Source organism: Ochlerotatus camptorhynchus, unplaced genomic scaffold (genome assembly GCF_037179485.1).
Source record: "Ochlerotatus camptorhynchus isolate MF236.1 unplaced genomic scaffold, CSIRO-AGI_Acam_v1.1 ptg000251l, whole genome shotgun sequence".
NCBI classification, from domain to species: domain Eukaryota; kingdom Metazoa; phylum Arthropoda; class Insecta; order Diptera; family Culicidae; genus Ochlerotatus; species Ochlerotatus camptorhynchus.
In genome coordinates, this window is record NW_027040741.1 from 2,388,228 (window position 1) to 2,408,751 (window position 20,524).

The 20,524-nt window shown below is 38.5% G+C and overlaps 1 protein-coding gene across 2 annotated transcripts in view; it reads right to left on the reverse strand.

The window, feature by feature from the left end:
• Positions 1-20,524, reverse strand: part of Cad99C (cadherin-99C) — a 396,119-nt gene that overhangs the window by 187,031 nt on the left and 188,564 nt on the right. Inside the window, exon 3 of one of the 2 annotated variants that reach the window (XM_065226462.1) lies at positions 11,230-11,257. The gene's annotated coding sequence lies outside the window, so the exon portion shown is untranslated. Of the gene's footprint in view, positions 1-11,221; positions 11,258-20,524 lie in introns of both variants that reach the window. The other variant, XM_065226461.1, reaches the window with a different exon arrangement.

Consider the following 20,524-nt stretch of genomic DNA (forward strand, 5'->3'; position numbering starts at 1 on the left):
GTTGGACAAAATGGAGTCACCCGAAAAGCAACGTCGCGAATTGATTTTGCGCAAGCACCTGGAAATTCCTTAACTCCCTCATCGGGACTTCGAAAAACAACTCGAAATCGTGCATGAGTCGTGTAATTAAACGTTGCTACGATACTCTGAGCATCGAACGGAAGGAGAAATGCGGTCAGAATGGATGTTCTATTAATGATCAGGATCACACGCGTGTCGTGAAAGCATTAAAATGGAATCCCAATGCTTCGGTTAGGGATGTGGCCAAAAAGTTGAATTGGTTCAAGTCTTTCGTTCAGAGGGCCAAGGACCAGGAGGCAAAGTGCAGAATACTCCAAATCGTGACGAACGGCAAAATACGGTGCGAAATTCACGGGCCCGGAAACTGTACACTCAGATGCTGACGAAGCCTCATTGTCTCATCATGGATGATGAGACTGATGTCAAGGCGGACTTCCGGCAGCTTCCGGGGCTACTGTTTTTCACCGCCCTGCACAAGTTGGATGTTCCGGAGGAAGTAAGGAAGCAGGAACTTTCAAAGTTTGCCAAGAAATACATGATTTGGCACGCGATCTGCTCATGTGGCAAACGGAGTGTGCCGTTCGTCACTACCAGGATTGTAAACGGGGAGATCTACCTTAAGGAGTGTCTACAGAAGCGTCTGCTTCCTCTGTTGAAGCAACACGAGGGCCCTACGATCTTCTGGCCGGATCTAGCTTCGTTCCACTATTAAAATGTTGCCCTGGAGTGGTACTAAGCCAACGGGGTCACTTTCGTACCCTAGGACATGAACCCCCTCGCCTCAACGCACCAGAACTAAGGCCCATCGAAAAATACTGAGCTATTATGAAGCAGGTACTACGGAAGCATCGCAAGGAGGTCAAATCTGAGGAAGACATGAAGAAAAAGTGGGTTTCCGTACAGAAGAAGCTGCAACCAGATGTTGTACAGAACCTAATGAGTGGAGTTAAGCGTAAGGTGCGAGTGTACGGTTATGGTATTGAAGTTGAATGAAATTAATATGCCAAAATCTTACAAATGGGTTATATTTTATTGTCTGAAAGTTTGAAAAGGATCGGTCAACTAGGTAATTTTCAACAGCGTCTTTTTCCGTGATGCAATTTGATGTGGGACACCCTTTATTGGTGAAAAAGCCTATCAACAATAAACATCATAAAGAAGTTTAAACATTAATGTTTCAATAGTGAGATTCCACGTGTATTCTTCTATACAGTTCGAAAAAGTAGTGTAAATTTCTGTTCAATATGATGCACATAAATGAAGCGTCACAAATCATATAAGTTAACATTATAAATCATGTAAAGTTCTGAGACATTTCATGAAATGTTGCAAATAATGTATACAAATCTTTTGCCCAAAGACGACTTCTACGCTGATTATTATAAAAGTTTGTTTTGGTTCCAGGCCAGAACTACCTGCCTTCGATGCGGTAATGTTAATTCCGATCCGATTGGTTTCAGGCTTCAGTCTAATGTACGTTCCCGCCATCGTCTGAAAGTTCCGTGAAATGATGTCGATGTCATCGGCGATGCAAATAAGCTCGACAGACTTGCTTTAGATCATATCATTCGTGTCTATTCCTGCTTTTCTGATCACACATTTATATTCGATGCTGAATAGAAGATATGCACGCCCATGAGCTTATTATTATTATTATCTTTAATATAGAGAATTTCAGCCGATGGCTGATTCATTTCTGAGCACATTAGCTTGCCGTAACCCCCCGCAAGATTCGAAGGGACTCGAGAGTGTCCCCGAAACTCGAACAACGCAAATCACTAGATCCATTGTCGACGTAGAAAATCCGTCAGTTTGTCCAGAAGTACATATCCGTGAAAAATTTGAGTGCAAATAAAGCTCTTCTAGTGTTTCCTGCCTTCAGTGAAGTTGTTCAAATGGAGGAAACCCATTCAGTAGTGATCAGTTTTGTTTAGAGTTGACCAGGCATGGAAAATCATTTGCATTCATTTCATACATTCATTTACATTCATTTGTCTCTAACTTTTTTCATCAACAGCATTCTGCAAAATAATGTATAGAGCTTTTGTAGGTTTTGTTATTAGCTATAATTTTTGCTTTTAACTCAAATCCGTGTCTCTTATGCATGACGAACCAGAGTGAACAGAAGCCACTACTGTTTTTCAGTGAATGTATTTTACATTCACTGAAAATCAGTATCAAGTTCTGTCCGCTTTAGCTCGTGATGCATAAGAGATACAGATTTAAATTATGAGCAAAAGTTGTAGCTAGTAACAAAACCTACAAAAGCTCAATACATTATTTTGCGGAATGCTGTTGATGAAAAAAGTTAGAGGCAAATGAATGTAAATGAATGTATGAAATGAATGCAAATGATTTTCCATGCCTGAAGTTGACTCCTTTGGTGGCTGCACAATACTAAAATTGTTCTTTTAGTGCTAAGTTGAGATCGCGACCAGATAAAAAATTCCTTTTTTTCTGCAAAGCTTGTTAAATGGGCAAGGTTCATTTAGTAGCAAATATTTAAGTTAGAAAATCAATCGTCAGGGGACACTAGAGATCGATTTTTTTTTTATTCAAATGATAACTTCAGACCGCAACAAGTTTTTTTTTCTTCACCCAAGTTTTTCAACTGGACCATACACTTCAGTAATGAACAGTTTAGTTGGAAAATGATTCGCTAGATGGTGACAAAGTTCAAATAGAGTTATTTTAATGATAATTTAGGATCGTGATCAAATAGAATATTATTTTCTTCAGCAACGTGAATGATGTTATGAGCAATGATGTTTGAGTTCATGTATATGGTGACTGCCTATAATGGCACCAGCAGATTACCAGTCGCATTATGGCAGCAAATCGTGCTTCCTTTGGATCCCAAAGAACACTCCGGTTGAATAAAGTTCACCGTCGCTCGAAGTTGGTTATCTACAAAATGCTATACCGACAGTCTTCTGCATCCACGATACTTGAACTATTCTCGAGGAGGATGGGTCGATAGGTAGGGTACAGGTGTGGGAGCTGCCTTCCTAGCGTCGGTAGCATTGGTGCTCAGCACGAAAAACAAGATCGACTAGAATTCTTCTAGTCCTTTTTAAACAATTGCTCCTGTAGCGTTTACAACCACACCATAACTAGATATCACTTTTTTACCCTTCTTACAAAGAAGGGTATAGATATCACTTGAAAAACCGACTATCGATCCGAGGCCAGGAGGGCCGAGTGTCATATACCATTCGACTCAGCTCGACGAGATCGGAACATGTCTGTGTGTGTGTGTGTGTGTGTGTGTGTGTGTGTGTGTGTGTGTGTGTGTGTGTGTGTGTGTGTGTGTGTGTGTGTGTGTGTGTGTGTGTGTGTGTGTGTGTATGTGTGTGTGTGTGTGTATGTGTGTATGTGTGTATGTGTGTGTGTATGTAACGAAATTAATGCGCTCACGTTTCTCAGCAACCGCTCAACCGATTTGGACAAACTCGGCGCCAAATGATAGGTCTTGGGGTCCCATTGAACGCTATTGAACGGTTTTGGAATCGGTGAACCGGTTCCGGAGATATTGCCGGAATAAGATCCGGTGAATATGGGCCTTCACGCTGGATTTAACGGAAAACGTATCAAAACCATCATGCGACACATCAAATTACTACAGAATTCAAAAATAAGATCAATGCAAGTCGTGTTAAGTGTTCCAGACCACATTGGACACACTTGGACATGTTCCGGGTACCCCGGGAAGTTGCTTGAATATGAATTGAATTAAAACCCATTAAATCACATTAAAATACGATGATAAGGTGATTGGTAGCCTCACCAAATAGACTACACCCGGATATATTCCGGGTACCCCCAGGCAGTGGCGTAGCGTCACTCGATGACACGGGGGTGGGGGGCTTGGTCACTGATAATGACAATAAAATAAATAAACTTGCATAAGTAAGAAGGGTCTGATCACACCATAGGTGGATAAATTCAGGTTTTTCTTTTTTAAATTGCTCTGTGCACAAAAGCAATGCACAGCGCAAAAACCTGACAATATATCAGTGCGGTCGAGTCACACCGGCAACAAAGGTAAGCGAGAGCACACCAAGCACCTAAGCAACATCAGCACAAAGTTTTCCAAATCACGCCCGGGACACAAAACTAATCAAATGCACACCAGCACAAAGACAACCTGACTCAAACAATATAATAAAGCGAAGCAAAAACACAACCGTCCTCGAACGATTCTCAAAGCGAACCGTTGATGTCCTCCAATATAATAGACATATAAAACTAACTTGAAAAGATTTTACAACAAGACAAATCACAAGAATGGTTTCCATTGCGGTCTTAGTTCTGCTGATGTTTATTTATTATGCAAAAATATTGAAATTTGTATGGTTTCATGGAAAAAGAAAACAAGAGCAAAAATCTCGTCCTAATAACCGAACACAACCCCAGTTGGTGCGCTATAAATCATACTTCCTCAAAACCGGTGAACACCATGCGAGAAAGTTTTATTACTTCATTGGGGTCCTTGAAAACTCTCACACTGCGATGTTGCTATGTAGCAACACATGTTCAACAAGACAGAACAACTTGCATCGAGTCACCTGGAAGGACAAGACCTTTCGCAATTTTCTTGTGATTTATTTTGCTTTTCGGCAATTTTTCACAAACAGACAACAATTGCACTCCTTCTCGGTCCAAAGAAATGCGTTGGCGTAGTGGTTGCTGCTGTTGCCTTTGCCGCCAAAGGCTTTCTCGTTCAATGTAAATATCATAAATCAATTTGACGGCATCTGTGCTGATAGCGAGGCAAATAATTCATAACCAAAAAGACATTTGCCATCTAATGTGCACTAAATGCACGTAAAACGCCACTTTGTCATCTCACGGCAGTGAAGGAATTAATCTCGGCCTTCGTTTGCCGCTCAATTACTTATAACGATTAGCGGTTGCTAATATTGTTATCAGAATCGACTTTAATTTACACTCATTTTCAAAGCCGTCAAGTAGGATGAATCAGAATTTGGGTAATTGTTTCTGAGGTGTCTCGCAAAATATAGAATAAAATTTGAAGATATTCATAACATATTTAGAACATTATCAACGGACTCATTTAGAGTACTCGAGTTCCAAAAATTACACAATTCCAAAAGTTGCTTAAGCTCCCGCAATACAGGACCATTCTGTGGTTCCATGGTGCAGTACGAGATTAGAACTTCTACAGCTCCCAGAGTTCCAACAGTTGTGGATGTTTCTAGAAGCCTCGATATTTAAAGAAATCGGGAAAAAAATTCAGGGTTCCAAGAGTGTTGGGAGCTTTACGCGAGTTGTTGGATATTCTAGAGTTCTTGGAGATGAAAAATTCCTGAAGCTATTCTAGTTTTAATAGTATCCAGATCACCGGATTTTCCAGGAGCTCTGCAGATTGCTTGAGTTCTAAATTTTTTTGAAGATCTGAGAGTTCTTCAGATAATTTTTCCCGCAGGAGTTTTACAGTTATTGTAGATATGAAAGTATTGAAAATTATCAAAGTAAGGAAAATTCTTGAAGTTACAAAAATGTTTAGGCTCTCTGAAGCTCCAGAAGTTTATGAGCGTTGTTAAAATTCCAGATGTTTTTGGACAGTTCCTACACACCAAATTTAAGTTTTCATTACCAGTAAAACGAATTACTGGATCATGATCAGCAATCCAATGCTTTATTGAAAAACAGTAAACGACTTTTTTACCGAAAAAATCAGCTAACATAAACTCACACCCAGTCAAAGAGCTGTCAAACTGTTAGCATCACAGTCGCAAGTATGGCATTGTATTTGCATTCGTACACCACCGGTCAAACCGCAAGAGGAGGAAGAGGTTAAAAAAACTACAAATACATTAAATTATGTAGGTAAGGACACTACTGGCTCGGACACTGGTTATATTCAATATATGATACTTGGAAAAGAGTCTGGCGATTTTATCTTTATTATTCGTATATTTGTATCAACGAGAAGCTGGAAGCTCTTTTAATTAAAACAAATTCAATTTACTGAATTTAATAGTTTAATCAGCAAAATGCTGCCAAATGTCAGAATTTTGAATTGCTGAAAGATCAGTAAAGAAATATTGCTGATTTTCAGTAAAAGGTTGCCATTTTGACAGAAGTTGGAATTACTGAAAAAATCAGCCGCATTATTTTGCTGGAACGTTTGCTGATCTTGCATAAAGTCTAAAATCAGCAAAATTTTGCTGATTTTCAGCGATTTAAATTTGGTGTGTAGTCATAATTTCTTGGAGTTCTGATGAGTTTCAATGATTGCTTGATACCATGAAGTTCAGCTTTGAGAGTCGCTGGATGTTTTAAATGTTCTCAAAGTTCTCTAGAGTTTTAAAGGTTGTCCGAAGATTTCTAAGTTTTGAATGTTCTTGCAGATCCAAGACTCATACATACTTGCGATCGTAGAAATTTGGAAAGTTTGCAGAGATTTGAAATTTTTTAAGCTCCTAGGATTTACTTAGGATGTAACAGCTCCATAAGTTCCTGGAGTTTTGAGTAGTACTGCAAAGTCTCAACCATACACGATGGTATTGACAACACAGCTTTCGTCGCTGTTGCAAAGGCCTCAAATTCCAACAACAATCTGAGTAGGAAATTAACCAGTAATAGACGGTACGGTAGGAGAAAATACGCTCTCGACAACTTAACAGCAGCAACGACAAACCACGCATTTTAGTTTAAGTTCTTTATAAACAGTTGCTACCGCGTCTTCCGCGATGCGCGCTGGCTTAACTCGGTGCATCGTGAAAACTCAAAGTAAACATTAAACATCTTACATAACCGTTCCTACCACGGGGAGCATCAATTCTTGTAAAAAAGCAGACACCGACTTTCCAAGAGAAAATCTATCTGTTTCGCTTTATATGTGCATACTGGAGAATAACTATTGTGTAGAGTTTAAGTAACAAATTCATGTATAAAAGGTTTTGAAGAATAAAGAATCGGAGAGTTGTTCTGATGAGTTGATTATTCGAGGTTTGCTAGGTGCGGACGAGCACAGTTCCAACCTCAGGAAAAAAGACCATCAGAGTTGATTTTTATACAGTAGTCGGAATTACTGTCTTTAATTTCATGAAGAAAAGAAAGACCACGTTAGGTTATAAAGTTGCTCTACGTTGGGCACTTCAGCTGTTACGAAATGAAAATCATCATTTGTCGTTTGTCCTGGAACCTGGTAGAGGTCGTCAACTCCAGGGTAGCCTCGCACACGTTGGCTTTTTCCAGTTGCGGAGGACATCAGGTCGCTAAACGTTCGTGGCTACTGGAAGCGATTCGCTCAGAACCGAGTCCAGTGGAGAAGACTACTTCGCAGAATCAACAAGGCGATTCGTAGCCCATCAAGTATCAAGTAGTATATCAACGCAAAAAGGGGACGCAGAACATGCATTGCATGCATGCTATGCGCTATTTCTATTGTCTTTTGACTATCCTAATGACTTCGCAACGGATGAATAAAAGTTACACAATCTAGAATATTGGAGGTGGTGCTGTTGCTGTTGGCTTGTAATTAATTTTTTAACTTGCTGGACTTTTTGTCGTTTACATTGATCAAAACATTTTGAGATGCAAGAGATAATGGTAATTCCACGATAATTAAGAATGTTAGATTTCGCACCTCATTTGAAAATGGACACCAAATAAAAGCATTTATAAATTACAGGGAATTTTTAATTTTTCAGAAACATTTTAAATAGGCGTTCTAAGGGAAGTGTAGGTTCTTCTGAAAGATTCTTAAAGAATACGGTTGCAACACCGCCAGGTCCTGGTTCTTTAGTAAAACAACTTGTTTGCTTCGTGTTGAGATAGGTTATTGACAGATGTGTTGATAGAAATGTCGGGAATTAATGGGGGTTATTCCGAGAGTCGAAATGACTTTCGTCACTAGTGAAGTGAGAAAAGTCATGTCGTAGTGACGTGACTCTCCATTTGATTTGCACAGAGAGTCACGTCACTACGACGTGACTTTTCACACTTCACTAGTGACAAAAGTCACTTCGACTCTCGGAATAACTCCTAATGCAAAGAAGTCGCAGTCGCGCTTTTCTACGGAAAATGTGGTTTATAGTTTCAGGAAGAAATTTGCAAAGATTTTCTACTTCACTATTACATTCTTTATGAGTTAATGGCTGTGTTGCGTTGGTTGCTTATGTCGTGATTGTTTTGCAAATGTGTGATAGGGGAAATGGCTCTTATGTTGGCCCATCGCTAAAAATCTGTAATTTATCAATTTTATCTAGTTGAACGCGTCATTGGGACGGTACTAGTAGATATTTTTGGTCGCTGTTGAAAATTTAGTCGATTACTGAATTTATGTATGTGCCCAAATTAGGGGCATTTAGGCCGACATTACATCTATTTCCCCAACAAGACGCTTTGCACAAACAGGACGGTAATAGCAATCCGGAGGCGGTAGGTTTGATTCCAAATCAGGTTTAAAAAGTCTTACTGGCCCGAAAATTTCGAATTCCTTCTCGCTGACAAATCCTTCTGACGGTGCTATGGCTGGCATTGAATTTCATGGCGATAGCATAATCCGATAGCCCTGGGTTTGCCCTAACCGTTCTCAACACCTTCAAATGCAGCTTCCGATGCTTAGTTCCACTTCGACGCTTGCTATGATCCTGCCGATCGATAGTAAGCCGCTCACGGAAACGTTTGAGAACACTGCACACAGTCGATTTAGTCAATTTCAACGCTTCGCGATTTTTGAACTTTAGAATTTCTAAGTGGGTGTCCATAATTAATTTTCGGTTCACGGATTCCATCAAGTATAAATTCTTTTAAACAAAATGAATCGTGAGGAAACATTTCAATACAAACTGCGGTCAAAACATTCCACATCAATGGCGCTGATAGTGTAGTGGTAAGCGTGATTACCTCTCACCCCAGCAGGCCTGGGTTCAATCTCAGTCGACACCACCGGGATGTTCTGAGGCACACCACGGCTTCCTTCGGAAGGGAAGTAAACCCGTTGGTCCGCGGTTCATGAGTTGATGGGTCGATAGGTAGGGTCCAGGTGTGAGAGCTCCCTGGCGTCGGTAGCATTGGTGCTCAGCACGGAAAACAAGATCGACGGAAAACAAATCAAGAGAAAAAAAAACATTCCAGGTCCGACCGCTAGGAGCACTGCAGTAAAAAAAAAAACAGTGCGTACAGATATTAAATGACTCAAGCTTTATTGTCAATAATTCACCTTCGCGTCATTATATTGATACGAGTGGGGTTTGCTTTAGATGAAATTATTGTCAATGCTCAATATTTTGAGAACTTCAATTGAGTTTGAAATAGTGAAGCCAAAGCCTCAAATTAAAATCAGAGTCTTAAGTAATTGGCAATGAGGATAACAATTTTCGGACATCAATAAATCACTAAAATACAAAGCAATATGTTAATAGTTTATATGCATAAACATTTTTAAAGTATACACTATTGTAAGTGTTTTTATATTAGATCTTTTGAATTGTACTGCTTCTGTAATTTATGAAATGCTGAAACTCCAAAAACTCAATTCTGGATCGAAAAGGGTTTTAAAAAAATCAACGATATTTCTATAATTTAACAGTCTTAGTTCCGTGCGGTTGGAACATGTTAAAATGCAACAAACACATTTAATCTTCGATTTTTGATTTGTTTTTTTTTTTTCGTTTCCCTTGATTTGTTTTCCGTCGATCTAGTTTTCCGTGTTGACTACCGACGCCAGGAAGGCAGCTTCCACACCTGGACCCTACCTATCGACCCATTTGCTCATAAACCGGGGCCAACGGCTTTACTTCCCTTCCGAAGGAAGGCATGATCAGAGTTATTATGTCTCAGAACATCCCGGCGGCGCCGACTGGGATTGAACCCATGCCTGCTGGGGTGAGAGGCAATCACGTTTACCACTACACCATCCCACTGTTAAATCTTCGATATTTTAACAAGTTTAAAATATTTCCCGAAATCTCGGAAAATTTTGTATAATATCGGAATACCCGAACAAACATGAAATATGAAAATCAAAAAAGAGAAAGAACGAACAATCGATAATTCGAATACACTGTTCAGATGGTTGACCTTTGAAAATTCGCCATCCGAAATTGCATTGAAGATTGTAGTGGTGTAACACAACAAAAAAATGTATACATCATTGGTACTCGCCTTCTACTTCTGTGATGCCACCGCAGTGGTAAGGCCAAGTAGGTCAACTGCATCAGTATCAAAAGTGAGAGTGTTACCCTCCGCTTATGGGTACAAATCCGGACAGCGCGAGTGCTAGTCTGACCAATGAACCACAACTAGCTGTTGCCACAATTGTGATGTGGTGATTATTATTGTTGCTTCTCATAATTTCTTCTTCGGTTCACCCCTTCCGCTACTCTTAGGGGTACGTTTTTATTTTGATACGTGTTTCTCGCAGGCTGAGGAAAATCACAAACTAAAGTGATGCCAGTTTTATGCAGTATGTCAGATGCATAATATGGTCATTCCATGATCATGTTGGCATCCCTTACTCAAGGGGTGTTAAGACCCCAAATGAAACTGAAATTGGGGTCATGTTTGCTTTCGACGGCTCTTGACCGATGAGATAGTGCGTTGTTGACGACGACGAAGACGACGATGTAGACGGAACGAGGCGTTGGTGAATATGCTGGTTATTAAAAGATTGATTAAATGCCTCTTTCAATTTTCTGTCCGTTGTTGGTCGGTGGTGCCTTTTGCACGCGAGTTATTTCATCCAGTCGTTCGTTTTATTTTTCTTCTTGTTGTTGTAGAGATGTGATCATGGTGGGCACATCACATGGTTGAAGAAACTGAAGATGCTGATTTTGGATCGCGAGGCGTGGTAGAGAGAAAACTGTGCGAAACTACAAAGTTTTTTTTTATTCCTTGTGTGAGGATGATGCGAATAGCTTATGGTTAAAAGTGAAAGTTTATGATAATATAATGATGAGCGGTGCAGACTGGTCAAACTACTTGAAGAGTAATTATCAAAAAAGATGATTTTGAGGAGGATGTACGAGATTCACTCTGTCTTCCATCGATTACTCGTAGAACAACGTTATGATTCAATGAAACAAATTTAATATTGCATTAATTAGAATCATTTAGGGACCTACATTAATGTTGGTGAATCGAAAATTAATTCACACTGTATGTAAGTATAGCGTATAAGCATAGTTATTTACTGCTAAAAGTTGATTTTTGTTCTTAAACATACCTCATCACCTTTCATTCATCGCAGTCACATAGTTTCCTGCAAAAAGAGAAAAAAGAAGGGTAAATACTTATTTTAGCTGTCTGTAATGAATGTGAATGTATTGCATACAGGTAAAAAGGCAGATTAAATGTCTAATCGACACTTCTTATCCTTCTTATGCTTTGATTTTAACGCTTCTTTTGCAAACGTTTTGTACGCTCTCAACTTAGAGTTTTAAATACTTCCACAGTTCTTAAATGGCAGCTTTGTATGCCAACCAATGCATAAAAGTGTCGTGTGGTATAAGTATTGTGTGGCAAGTACAATGAAACTCTGTATCCAGGGAAGTCGAGAAAATTTCAAACCTGAAAGATTTCCTCGGCTGGACCGGTAATCGAACCCGCCACCTCCAGCATAGTAATACTGATTCGAGTATCTGAACCTCAATCGACATATCAACTCTACCTAATCCGATAACGGTGAACGCATGTTCCTTTGAGTGTTGACACTAGTTCTCTCTAGTAAATAATCGGTAAAAGATAATGAAAATTTAATTAGATGCAACATGACATTCACCGCAGCCGCCACCACTAGTAGCTACCGCACACATGATAGCTAGATACCTACATATCACATTCGGCCAGTCATCCGCTTCTAACTACCTCAACGCAGACTTGCCTGTGTTTCCTCTTTTGGGCTAGATTTAATTGATTTTACTTGTATGGTCTATTCGGTTTGGTATGAAAAAAAGCGGTGTTAAACATTTTCGCTGGGGTTGTACTTCTCGTCTACATGTATAAACTCGCATGGACATCGGAGAAAATAAAACGATCTTAGGCCTACCACGTTTCGATGTGCGCAACCACCGACTGGTAGTAGAGCTGTATCTGGGATGTATTATTATAATTTTGTTTCTCTAGAGTGGACAACGCTATTGCAAATTAATAAGAGTGGTACAGGAAATACATTTAACCAACTGATGTACAACTCTTGAATACACTTACACTTTAAACACATTTTTTGACATGCGGAACAACAAGTTAACGATCAAACATGCAAAGCAATATGATCAATCTTTCAAACAGGAACATTTGAATTTGGAGCACGTACAGAATGTGAGCTAAATTGCAGCACGCGTTCCGAGTAGACGAGGAAACTGGGACAATCTATCACCAAAAGGTATCATAAGACAGAAATAAACCAGTGCAGAGCATTCTTTGCTAGAAACCCATGTTTATCGTTGCTTTGTTTCTTCCGTAAATGTGTCACATACGATGCGCAGATACATTGTTCGGATACAAGAGGAAAAGTTAACAGCCGTAATGGTTTGAATTGTAGAAAGTAGGGGCCTATTCGCGAAGATACAATGAAAACGTGTGATTTTTTTCTCAACTCGGGTCTGTCATATTTACGACTGGATTCTGTTCATTTATAGAATGTAACTGTAATTTTAGGTGCTGTAGGTAAATTCTGATTATAGTCATGTATTGATCAGCAAGAAAGTAACTTTAACAAACATGTCATGTAAGATTTACATAGTGCTCCAAGACCGACAAAAAATTTATTATCCGAGAAGTACGTTTGATTGAGATGAGAGGATGATCGAAGTAGGCAGCGCTGCGAAAATTACGTGTTTTTGTTTAGCTGCGTCGTTTTCGTTCTAGTGAAAATGTTATAAATTTACAATTTCATTTTTAAAAAGTGTTAATTTGAAATTACAGAAGTGATGTTGACAAGTGCATTAAGTGAAAAATTTCGAATTCTCATCCGTTGCATGTGGTGCCGACTGTTCTAACCTCCGCGTAGTTACGCTCAGCTAAGTTTATTTACCTTTTCGTTCCTCTGTCCTTGATAGGAAATATCCATCTAATTCAAGACGATCATTTCAATACTTACTAAATACGCGTCAATCAAGTATTGCACTACTGCTTGATTGAAAGTTTCAGTACATTATCAATGGTTTATATTTGCATCGATAATGTATTGGAGCGGGGCTTATCATGTGTGAAAATAGCTTCGGAATGCTCGAGTTCTTGGAATGGGCTATTCTAGCTGCGGTAGAGCTGTCACCTTCTAACTACCGGGTTCAAGCTTCTTGCATTCATAAGAAATTATTGCAGGCAGATTTTATCCATAATGCAGGGCTGGTAGCGAGTCACTTTTTAGTGACTTGGCCACTTTTTTCAAGTCAGTCACTAAAAAGTCTCTTTTTTAAAGGCCAAGTCACTAAAGTCACTTTTTCTTGTAATAAGTCACTATTTCCAACTTTTTTTAGCGTGAATTTATTTCAACAAGGATTATTCTTTGCGTTGTGACGTTTAATCGTCTTTCTCTATATACAGGATGTCTACACATATTTCTGGATACTATTACCGGAGTTTTCCAACAAAGTAAGTCCAAGATCTAAAAATATTCAATGTCTTGAAGTTTCGTATTCCAAGTACAAGTTGCAGATATTGAAAATATTCAAAGTGCCAGAATTAAGTAAAAAAATAAATGATGTATTTCAAGTTCGTAATTAACTTTATGAAAGATTAGCGATCTTCATTGCAGTCCCATTAACTTTACAACAATTGTAGGAACTTTGGAGAAGTTCTGAGGAATGGAAGGAAATGCTGAGATTTTCAGTGAAGCTCTATAAACAAACGCAGGAACTTAAGGGATGTTAATACGCTGAAAATATGGGAAACTTACTGGAAGATGTAAGAACCTCAAAGTTGTTCTTTTGGCTTCCGAGACTTTTCAGGAACTTTTATGAAGTTCCTAGAATTTTTAGAGAACTTCACAAGTGTCAAGCGAACTTGAGAAATTTAGAAAACTTTAGGGGTATTGTGCAAATTTTTAAGAAGTTCTAAGCACGACAGAAAAGCTAGATAGATTAAAAATCTATAATCGTAAATTTAGATAAATTCAAGATATTTCCATGATGTGTTGAAAAACAAATCGAGAACCCTTAAGATGTTCTGCGAATTTCAGGGAAGTACTAGGACCTTCAGAGAATTTATGAAAACTTAAGAAATATTACAGAAGTCTCGAGATTTTCAGGGAAGTTTAAAGATGTTTACGGAATTCTATTTATTTCCGAGCAGAACCGAGATCTTCAATAGAACTAAGAGCTTTATGGAAGCTTCGAGGACATCAAGACAGGTCAGCGAATCAAACGGCAGTTCAAATAATTTCAAGGAAATATTAGAAACCTTTAAGAAGTTTCGAGAAACTCAGTGAATTTCCGAAAACTTCAGCTAAGCTCCGAGAGAATTCCTGGAAATTTAATGAACAAACGGAAAACGTGAAAGTATTGTAAGGGTGTTATCATGGAGATTTCAAGAACTTAAAAAAATGCGAAAATTTAGCTAAGTTAATTAGAGAACATCAACGAAGTTCCATTAATAAAAAAAAGTGAGAACTTTTAGCAAGCAACAATATCTTCAAGAAATTCCAGAGATTTAGATATTTTGAGAATTACAGATAATCTTAGATAAGTTTAGGGAAAAGCGAGTGTTAATAATCGTTATAATACTTAAGGAACATTTTCGAAACTTCAAGGTACATTAATTAATTTCAGTAAAGTTGCTGGCTCTTAAAAGATACTGATAAATTCAGGGCAGTCTAGAGAACTTTAAAGAAATTCAGTAATCGTTTAGGCACCAGGAAAGTCTAGACTATTGAAGAAGTTTTAAATTAGTGTCGATAATTTAAGGAAAGTTTTATGAAATTCAGTGAAATTCATAGAACTTTATTAATTATTTCGTTCTTTGTCCATGAAAATTGAGAAAGAACAAAAGTTCCATAAATTTAGAAAAACTTCGGAAACCTCAGAAACCAAAAAAAAAACACATTTATTTTTCTAAATTTATTTCTTATGAAAGATTAATCCACCGTGAATCTTCAATGTTCAAAGTGTGAATGAAAATAATGAGAAAAATTAAATGGTTGTATTTTAAAATTCATTATTTTTTTTTTAATATTCTTCCTAATTTTTTTTTAATTATTTGAGACTTCCAGGTATTTTAAGGAAACATAAAAAATCTTGAGGATTCCCGGTTTTCCAGATTTTTGAAGTTAGTAGATAAAGTGACTAATACCGTGAGTTTGGTTATAAACTTTCTATTGAATCTTTCGTTTTAAACTTTCATATTGTACATAAGTGTTTATGAGATGATAATTGCATTAGTCTAAAACATCAAACATTTATTTGATGCGACTTCTCTTAGGTCAGTTTTAGTCACTATTTTTTACAACTATAAGTCACTATTTGGTCACTTATTTGTTCAACATGGTTACTAAAATCACTATTTCTGAAATCGGTGATCGCTACCAGCACTGATAATGCCACTGCCAGACAGTGGGAGTTAGGCCAAGGCGAATCTTCATTCTAATCTACGATTCCACATACTATTAATAACCTTTTACACATGAGAACCTCCTATCGATCAGAATGAATTGTGCATATGTTAACGATCAACAAACATTTTCAGGCGCAAAGAAGCACTAGGGTCGAGCTGGCCGTCATTCATGATTTTTTATATTTGATTTGATGTTACTGATTTTAATACGGAAGAATTTCACGAAAAGAAGCCGCGTCCGACGGTATGCAAAGTTGTTGAAGTAGACGAAATATATTCTTCCACAAGCCCACCCCATACAAGCTTTGGGATTTAGACAATTGATGTGGCTTGAATGTTTGCAAGATAAAGCAGAAAGTTTCCGATGAACATTGCCGAGTGAACGTCCCACGATTGGAAAAATCTAAACTTGTGTTAAAGTTTAGAATTGTCGATATAGGAAACTTGCACAAAGCAGCACTAGATTCCCCTCCAAACTGGAGGCCACTAGTTGGAGGGCCACAAGAAAGAAGTGGTCTTAAATCCAGTAACTTCAATGCATTGTACCTAAATCACCACGTCGAATAACGTCATCGTCCTATTATGCTGGAAAATGGACCCCCGGCCATGAGCGCGTGAGATATAACCAATTCCGTCAAGAAATTCCATCCTTAGAGAAACCGGGTCCCGATCATGACCTATGGTCTATTAGATCCCTGATATCGACTAGAGATCCAGCAAGGGAGTCCGGATAGAGTCTCGAAGATGACAGACAGCCGTCCGTACACCTCAGAAAAAAATCTGAATATTACTGGTGCTGTAAACATCCGTGCGTGTAAACTTGTATCTTTCTTGCAATAAATGTACCATCCAAAAATGATCGTTTGCATACATTATTTGAAATATTCTATGAAATTAATCATAGCTTTACACGATCTTTAATATAAACTTATATGATACACGCAAACCAAAATTTATTACATTCAATGTTAGTTGCATTTCCTATCATCCTCTGCAGCGAATACCGCAGAGAATGATATAAGTTGGCCATTCATACGATGCAATGATTTTTTATCTTTTTTATTTCACGTTCTGTCTACAAATCTTTCGACTATACCACCAAGCTTTTTATTTATAATACTGTAGAATAACGCACAAAATTGCTTCGATTATCTACAATTCTTGGATCGGCAGAAAAAGCATGAAAGTTGCAAAAGTATGAGGGTTTCTTATCCACTTTTAGCTTATCCATGTTGCTAAGCATGGATATAGCAGTGGAGAAAGCACAGGGTGAAAATTACAACGTTCGTGGTTCGAGTGGACAATAGGGTGTTTCATTTTGAAAAAAGTGATGAATTTTTGATAGGCCACCCTCCAGTTCGATTCATAGCCCCAAAATATGAACCTGTGCAAAAAATGGTAAAGATTGATGAAGGTTTAGAGGTTGCGCCAATGATTTGGATTTTGTATGGAGATTTTGGTGAATTAGTATGGGAAATTATTGATTTTCGTTTACATTGCTCTAACTTTGGTTGTAGTTGTCCAAACGTTGAAAAAAAAAAAAAAGGGGTTGTCATGACAATGATCAACAAGCCTGTTGTTGTTGCGATGAAATTGGCGTTGTTGCCTTGTACATATTCATCTGTCAATTTACCCTATTTTGCCATTTTTTCACATTTTTATAATTCTTGATACGCTGCAAAACTGAGCGTAGCAACTGTAGGCTTTTTGTTTATTGCCATAGCAATAACATACTAAATTTTTTCGACATTTGGACAAGTAGAAGCAAAGTTATAGCGATATAAGCGATTTTTTAAATTCTTCCATAGTAATTCCCATACAAATTTCAAATCATTGGCGCGACCTCTAAACCTTCATCAATCTTTACCAATTTTTGCACAGGTTCATATTTTGGGGCTATGAATCGAACTGGAGGGTGGCCCATCAGAAATTCATCACTTTTTTCAGAATGAAGCACCCTAGTGGACAACCAAGGTTGCTTCTACTCACTTGGAATTATAAAATCATTGGATGTTATTAGGAATATTTTGTACTTGTAAGTTAAACAAAGAGACTGTAAAGTATGTGTTCAACACATGGAACCTTTCAATTTCGCTTTCCGAGTGTCACAATTTATAGCAAGTGAAAGCAAGTCTGTCATTTTGCGGTCTCCAATCTCCTTGCATTGAATCACAGCTCTATGTATCTCATCCTCCGTTCATGCGGTCTTCACTAACATCCTGCAATGATACATCCCACATAATTGTAAGCAAATCTTACATCCCCCGGTTGGGTGTGACGGAAATTTACACTTCTTTTTCGATCTATGCAGTATCATTTCAACAAATAGATCCGAAAGTCCGATATACCGCAGTAGTTGACAAGAACCCAAACAGCACATTTTCTCCATAGATCCTGCACGGTCGCAACGCAATCCTCATCCATGTACAAGTACATGTGTTACTATAGAGGCACAACGATACATGCTACAGTTATTCAATTGAAGTTACGTGATGTCAACCGTGTCTTCGAGCCTGGATCGAGCAAACTTTATATTTTACCGAGAATATTACTTGTATACACCTTTAAAACCGAGTTCTATCCGATCTTTTGCTAAGTAAGCAAAAACCGTCTTTACGAGGCCACCGAGCTTCTTATTTTAACAATAAGTCCGACCGATGATCATTCAAACCTGATGACATTTTTTTATTGCATGCCTCTTTATGGACGTATGGAGTCGCGTCGAGGAATCATCACATTTTCGATGGAATTTGACACTCTTGCAGGGGCCCTTGTTCTGAACTTATTGGCTAAAGATGCACACCGTTTCACTCGTTTGGCCCAAATTGAGCGTTTCATGACTTTATTTACTCCCCTGACGATAATGGGGAGAGCTATTGAAGCCGCCATTTGACCTACATTTCCTACATATTTCAACTCAAATGATGATTCGATAGAAAAATTTTTCTCGTCGAATTTTGCAAAAGGTTCTAACAATTGCATTAAAGACATGGAAATGCAGTTATGTTTATTTTTAGCTGATGCAATGATCGTTGCTAGATTTTATATTTGTATCAATACGGTCATGTAAAGACATTACGGCTATTTTCGACACACGTTTTGAAGAAAGAAGCTTTTATGTAGCATTTAATACGTCAAACATGCCAGGAAACGTTTTCATAATCAAGCTTTTAACGGAAGAGGACATTAATAAAGAGAATCAATGCACATTGAATCTTTTGAATTGTTCGGGCTACAATTAACGTAAACACAAAAGTTCTATCACCCTTTCAATGAAACTCTTCACACGTATCTATTGGTCTGTACACTGCAGATGTCAAGTTATTTTTTTTTTCAACGCTAAGGACGACGAAGAAAAACTTGAATTTAACCTTCTCGCAGACTCGAATACGTTTGCCTAGTCATAAATATTCTCACCATTTATTCATGATAATTTTCCATTGATAGCAGTCGTCGTTGTCGATCTGCAACCGGTGCGTGATGTTACAACAGACGATGTCTCACCACGGCTCGTAGTAGTACACTTGTTTTCTGCGCGACCTGACTGTGAAAATGTCACTCATCCATCAAGCTCATCAACGACGAATGCACGGCCTTCCCTGAACCCACTCCATACCTCCTCCACCAGCAATCATGCGACCCCTTCAGTAGGTTCAACATTTTGATCAGCTGAATGTTGTAACAACCCAACGAAAATACAACATTCTCATCGATGTTGCCCATTGCGCGTGTGATTGAGGGTGCCATAAATGATCAATCCGGCCACTTTGGAGATCGTGATGCTCAATTAAAGAAATATCAAAAAGTAATACAAATTGGCACTTGGTTGCTAATGGTGCTCGATGTGCTTTGCAACCGGTTGATCTCTCCGCACTGGAGATGGCTGTGCTGAATGCTGCAGCCTCGGTTTTACTTTGAAGGAGTTGGGTAAAAGGTTCACATCACAATGCAGAAGTGAATGGCTAGGAAATTGACATCTTTTGACCACACAAGACGAGCATTGGTGGGAAAATTTGCATTTCTGGCAAAACAATGCAGATTTATAATTTTCTTTACGCGACTAAGTTAGTCAAGAATACCGAAAAGAGATTACCGTCGATCGATTAACATTTTTGAACTGCACCATTTGGCTGGTGTATACCAATTAACCTTTACCATTTTTATATTATCAACTTGAACAGTAAATTATTATTACCTTGTTGGAATCCACGATACCCACGAACAAAAACGACGATCAAAAAGTGGTAGTCGACCGATCAGAAAATATTTCACCCTGCATTTATGTATGAGCTCACCAGTACCTACACTTCAACGGTAATACAATTCGTATTCGACCACCGCCTTCATGGATGCGTTTAGCGCTTGGTGCAGGCAACATACTGCGAAACGGGTCACGTCATATAATTTCGTTATTGTCCATCCGACGACACTGAATCAATAATATGACATCAAAATGCAGAGTTATTGGAATCCAGAGCCAACCGGCTCTGACGACGGTGACGACGGCGACGACGTCGGAAAAATCATGAGTGCTTTTCTTTGGCAGCATGATTGGCAGTTTTGTCCTTCTACAAGACAGACACAAAGTGCCACAGGCGCTTGGTTGGACTGTCATAAGAGATCGAAACAGTATGCAGTGGGAAAAACGAACCTGACTGCATCGCAACAATGTAGCATGTATTTATGCTTAGCTACACATACCCATGACAAACATGGCCGGCTTAGGGGAGATGTGAAGAACCAGGCAAAGCCGTAAAAGAACGATTGCAATCACTATGGTATTTGAGCTTTTGACATGGGACAGGAAATCCAGCATTCGCAGGTTGGTTATTGGTAGTGACAATTAGATACATGATACAAAGTTGATTTTTATTGAAGTGCTGCTCCCGTTTGAAGATTTAGTGTATTTAAAGCTCAAGGAGGAAAATTAATGAGAAAAGATTAATTTATTTTAATTAGTTGGCAAACAATTACCCGC